Below are 6,330 nucleotides of genomic sequence, written 5' to 3' on the forward strand. Positions count from 1 at the left end.
GTGGGCCTACATTGGAGCTTTTGGTTGAGAGAGCTCTTTCTCGACAGAAAGCAAGTCCATCCCCAATAGCTACCTCACGAGCAGTGGATGATGCAGTGGCGGGGACCCCTATGTTTTCAAATAGGGTAAAATTCAAGGGTGAGAATAAAACTATTCGAGCCAAAAGGCCACTACATGACTCGACAGAAGAAAACTTTGGCAACTCTAGCCATAGGCCTGTGTTTAACTATGTGACAAGAGAGAGGTTAGAGCCTGCAATAGAGTCGATGAGCAATTCAAAGTTTTAGAGAGCCTTGAAAGTGATGTGCATGATACAAAGTGGGCCTTGCGGAGGATACCAAAACAGTGAATCGAGTTGAGTGTAACCACTGGGCATCGGGGAAAAAGTGTAGCTCAAGGTTGCGAGGGGGTGATGTCAGTCCTTGTTTTTGGAGTGATTGTCAACTATCCTCCTGGAAAAAGGAGAAGTATTGCTATTTTTGTAATACAGATGTTAGGCACACTTGGAAAATTACAAAGACAATATTACATCCACCAGAGGATGTCCCTTGTGTTTGGCCCATTGCTAAAGGTACCAAGTTACAAGTGAAAGAAGCCTGCAAGCTTATTAGAGCAGGATATGACATTGGTATTCCTCTTGAGTTTTTTCTAGAAAAGGAGCTTGCAAAAGGCACTAGCGAGACAAACAAGGAGGTGAAACAATTTCCATATCGACGAGGAATTTCAAAGGCTGCATTTGGTCAAATCACTGCAGCCTTAGATATGCATGCAGAAGTTGTAGGCAGCCATATACATATAGAAGGGGTAAAGGAAACATTTAGTATTAATCCATTGACCAATGGGAGCCAAGACACACCTCTGATAGAGGTCACTATTCAGAAGAATCCAATGTGTTCATGTGTGGAGTTCAGAGATAGAGTGGCCAAGAAAAGACCATATCTTGCATGCAAGCACATATACTTTGTGTTCTTAATGATTCTTGGACAGGATGTGAACAACAATATGCATATTCATCAAGTTTGTATTTCTGAGAGAATTGTAAAAGACATGCTAACTAAGTCTATTAGAAGTCATCCTCAACAGCTTTAGGAACCTGCAACCCACTTTAGTTGAAATATGTATGGGGGTCATGTCATACCAGCTGAACCGTAGTCCGAGATTATTAGATATTGTTTTGGAAATGTTTTGGTTATTTTATAAATTTTCCTGTCTATTGTCTTTTGTTTGCTAATGGCTCTCCAACATTGTGAATACTATAGATTCAACATCTTTTTAGCGAGCCAAGCAATATGGATTTAATAGTGATTTTTTGTATCTGCACCATTGGTTCGAAAAAAAAAATTATTGCAATGGTCATTTTAGAACATTTCATGTCTTCTTTGTTTGATTGCTACAGAATTGCACTGTGGTTCCACTCTTCTCTTTAACATTTCATGCTCGCTTAACATCATACCATGCCCCTACCTGCTCACTTTCACAAGAACATGAGCTCTACTCATTGCTTTGTGCTCGCTGCTCTTGGCTCGCTTTTTGACCATCCCCTGAGATGAGTAGATGGTATGCACCAGTAGTCAAGGCGATAGAAGATGTAGATGTAAGAAGTGCTAATGTTTCACCACATGTAGAGAAGAAATCATAGGTGCTGAGTGAACCTGGGAGTCCTGAACAACAAAAGTCCTGAACAACAGAAATCATAGGTGCTAAGTGAACCTGGGAGTCTTGAACAACAGAAGTTTAAAAGCATAAGCCTTGATGCCATGGGTTGGGTGGCTTGGATTGCGGCCACCATTGGAGGTTGGATTACCAGTTTTGCGGAGGGGCTCTTCTGCCATTATAGCGTGGCAAGCTTGAGTTGTATGTGTGGCTGTCCTACAGATGGCGCACCAGGGTTCATTCAAGCCGCATTCATCGGCTCCATATCCATAATTGCAACACTTCACATACCAGATGTCTGACTGGATGGTAGGAGTGGGCTTCGTACACCTTCACTGGCCACCACTGAGCCATGGTTGTAGCCAGAGTTCCTTGGCTGTCGCCCCTGCCTCCTTGCTCTTGGACCTAGTCTTGTGATGCTCCTCCTCCTCCGATTCCTGGCTGTGGTGTCATCGGAATAATCCTCCGCATCCAAAGATCCGAATCCAAAGATCCGAATGAGGACTTCTTGGACTTCCTTTTTCTCTTAGACTTTTCATTGCTTTTGCCTAGGCCTTCCAATACCTGCTCTACTCTGAGAGCTGAGTCTACAAGCTGCTCCATGGTGATGGTAGCCAGGTCAACACCAATAGTGGAGCATTTGAGTTGCTTGCCAAGGCCCTTCATGAAATAAGAGTTGAGAATTTCCTCCATGGGCTGATTAGCTACATCTAGCCTACGGGGATAAGTTTTTGGAACTTTGCAACATAATCTTCCATTGTCATTCTCCTCTGGTTCATTCTACACACAACTTATACAACACATGCACGTATGTCTTGCCTTCTCTCTGAAAGCATTAAAGGAATGCATCCCAGATGGCATCATAAGTGGGGAAATGGCCGTACTCATACTGAGCAACCCAAAGAGCGGCACTCTTCTAGAGTGTCGGAACAAAGGCAGCCTTTTTGAGTTACTGATTACAATTGGGCTAGGTATATTGACACGCCAAGTGGTGTCAAACATCAGGATGTGAGCATCTACATCATCCAAGGATTTCCTAAAAAATTGGGATACTTGACGTTGATAGCTGGTTTGCTGCATCATGTTGAGGTAGCAGAGGGGACGGGGATGCGGGGAGGGGGGTGGGCGTGGTGATGGTATGAACAGTGGTGGTAAGATCGAGGTAGTAGGGGTGAGTGGTTCTTCTTCTTCTGAGTGGGTGCAGGTTGTTCTGATTTAGATTCGGTGGGTTGGTCTTCAGGATTGGCAAACAAGAATTGCCGAGCTTGGTTGCTCTCTGCAAGTAGCACCTTTCACGTGCTGACATGATGGACAGGTTTCAAAGCAAGGGGAAGTATTCAAACACAATAGCAATCAGGCAACAAGTGAAATGGCAAAAACAAGAAGCAGCAAAAAGCATCGTGGTCACCAAAGGGTTGTGGGGGGAATATGACCGCTTATTCTCACAGTAACCTACTACTGAGAGTCACTAGTTATGCATGCAGCATACACTAGACAAATATGGATCTAACACAAAACAAACACAACACATAGATCATTGAACACTACCAAGTTGACTGCTAAAATAGTGTAAAAACATGATACCTTAACAGATAACTTTAATGATTATAACGTATGAAACAGAACCGAAATACACAGAGATGTAAAAGAAAGATGAATGTACAAGAGAGAGATAACAAAAAAGAATGGTGTTGCTTATATCAATCCAAAACAGAAAGTGATACAATCGGCAGCCAGCCTTTGCAAGGCTCATGACTCATTCTTTTATAGTGCATGCTTGTAGTTTCCGTCATTCAGTACTGTGATGATAAGATGCGTCGGCTGAGTGTTTAAGGAAGCGTCATTTCCTGCAAAAGTAGGTGGGCCCTGATAGTAGTTGATGGTGTTGACATGCGGCTATCTAGCTACTAACTGTGACACTAGCCCGCGATTCAGGCTAGCCTATGGCTAACAATCACACACATGCACTAAATGTCCATTGAGACAAAGGCTAGTATTGTATTGTTATGCGTATTGTATCAATGGGGTGACCATGATTCTTTATCCTAAAGTGTCAAATGCTTTGCCATACCAACAAAAGTGCACCACTTGCTCTACTTGCACCTCTAGGACCTACCACAATAGTAAACCACATTCAAAAACTAAAAATTGGTGTAAGAACCCTACTCTTAAAATCTAAATAAAATGAGGGTAAAGTATCCTATATTGATAAATTTCTTAGCATTATCTTAGATGCTCAGCTTAACCAATGGCTCCTCGAGGCTCAATTAGTTAAGTTTGAACCTCTAAGTAATGCAAGAAATCTATCCTGAATTCCTAACCTTATCCCTTTGAAACCCCTTAAATATACTAATGAGAGATTCCTTTTATATTTTTTTTTAAAACTTTAGTGTTCTTGCTCCTAAGTCTCGGGATTATAGACCTTAGTCTTGAGTAAACTGCAAAATGAGTGAATCGCATGTAATTAAAATCAAAATATAACACTTAACTCAATTCTCCCCCTCAAAAGCCATGTTTGGGTTCCTCATTCCAAACCCAACACCTAAGGGCTACTCACCTTTGGCAAGTCAATAATAGTGAGGCCGACACCCTTAGGCCGCCTGCTCGGTCCCCCCCCCCAAGTGTATCGAGAGCATGAGTGCAACCCATTACCAAGGTGGGCTAAGACCCTTGATTCACACCGTCGCTATTTAATGAGATTGGTCACTAGGAGTGGACCCCCACTAGAAGGGTGATGCATATGTAGAAATGTCATCACTACAACCATGCATCACAAGAAAAGTACACATGAACATATCAAAATAAATATTGCACACATACATGCAACCGTGCACTAACATTCCTTTAAAGCCACAATTCCTTAATTTTTAAGCTCAAAATCATCATTTAAAAACAATGGTTTTAATCTCATTCCAAATCATGCTTATGTCTCTAGCCAATCGAGGGTCCTCATTCTAAGGTTCATGGCAAGCCTAAGGAGACTGTGGCTTTGAGCTTTGACAGGGTAGAGTTGTAAGTGTGGGTGAAGTAGCTTCTAGCTCGACTACATCCCCTCGAAAAGGGGGCTTTCAAGAAAAAACCCTTAGCTTATTAAGTTATTAGCACTTTGGGGTACATGATGAGAATTTAATAATGTATTTTAATACAACAATGTACAACAACTCTCTTGTAAAGTTCTCTTGTAATCTTGTATTACAGATAATAGTGTAGACACTCACTCAAAAATCACTCCATAGTGTATTTTGATATAATAATGTAAAATAACTATCTTATTAAGAAAGTTCTCTTAAAATCTTATCTTATTGTTGATAATAGTGTAGTATAATTGTATCTACTTTAATTAGGTAATCTTTGTTTACCTAGAAGTCCCTGGTGTGAATAGCCCTACACATGGGCACTTTTTACCTTGTGCTTGGTAAGGGTTTTTCCCCCATGTGAACACACTCTTGTGCGTTAGCCACATTAGCCCTAGGGCTAGGGCTATTTGTACTCTTGTACTCCATTGATTCCTAATCATTAGTATCGAGTACTTTTCAACTTTTTTTCTGGTCTCTCTCTCATTCTTTGAGCTCGATTTGACTATGTGTGCGTGTGTGTCTATGTGAATGTGTAGATCATCTTCTCCCTCAGCCAACATTGGTATCAAATCCTATGTTTTTATGGTGGCCTTGGTTTCAGAACCACCTATCAGAGTTGGTGCTATCAGAGCTTGGTTTCAGTGCCAATAGATCCTCGCCACCATTACTCTCTATCATGGTTCATTCATTTTCACTCTATTATCATACATTTCTTGGGTAAGCTCTTGCATTTCTAGATCTAGGGTTTCTATCTTATTCTATATATTTCTGGTGTCATCAGTATCAGTGATGTACATCCTAGGTACACCCCTGCATCTAGCACATTACATAGTTCTAGGGTTTCTCCCTCCGTTCATCAGTACATTGGGGGTCAGTGTTTCTTTCTGTTGTACATTCTGGGCAACCCTACACACTATACACTCAGCTCAAGATTTCAGCATTGGATTTTGGTATCCTTTGAGTTTTGGTGTTTCTATTCTTGAGCTAATAACAAGGTTACATCATCCCGCTTCCACATATGCTCCCCTAAGAGTGCATGCTATTCTAATTGGAGGAGGAGCAACTATAGGAGTTCCAGTTCTTGCACCATTGGAAAGACCCATTCTTATTTAACCACATGTTTATCCTATGCCTCCAATTGGAATGGTATCTCTAGAGGATGCCATTAGAATGGCTAAAGCTATTACTAGAGTAGTTTACTACTAGAGAATATGGTATTCTTGCAACTATACCACATGGTCCTCAGGGAAGAGAATGAGACAGACAAAACTCTAGAGTCTAGAGGGTGTCTAAGGCATTATAAAATTTTAGTGGGACTGGTGATGCACATGGCCATTGAGCAAGTTTGTGAAGCTTTAGAGGTGAATGCACATGGCCATTGAGCAAGTTTATGAACCTTTAGAAGTGAATGAAGACCCCACTAAGGTTAGAGAATTCAAATTTACCCTAGAGCATAAGGCTAAATGGTTCAGAACTTTGGAGCCTCAAGGAAAATCAACTTACAAGATTCAAAACAATCCTTTTTTGTTGCTCATTCCAAGACTGGGGCCAAATGGAGTTCCGTAAATTAGTTGAACACTCTAGAAAATCAATAAATACA

The sequence above is a fragment of the Cibotium barometz genome, chromosome 25 (assembly GCF_041138505.1).
Source record: "Cibotium barometz isolate CiBa-2024 chromosome 25, ASM4113850v1, whole genome shotgun sequence".
NCBI classification, from domain to species: domain Eukaryota; kingdom Viridiplantae; phylum Streptophyta; class Polypodiopsida; order Cyatheales; family Cibotiaceae; genus Cibotium; species Cibotium barometz.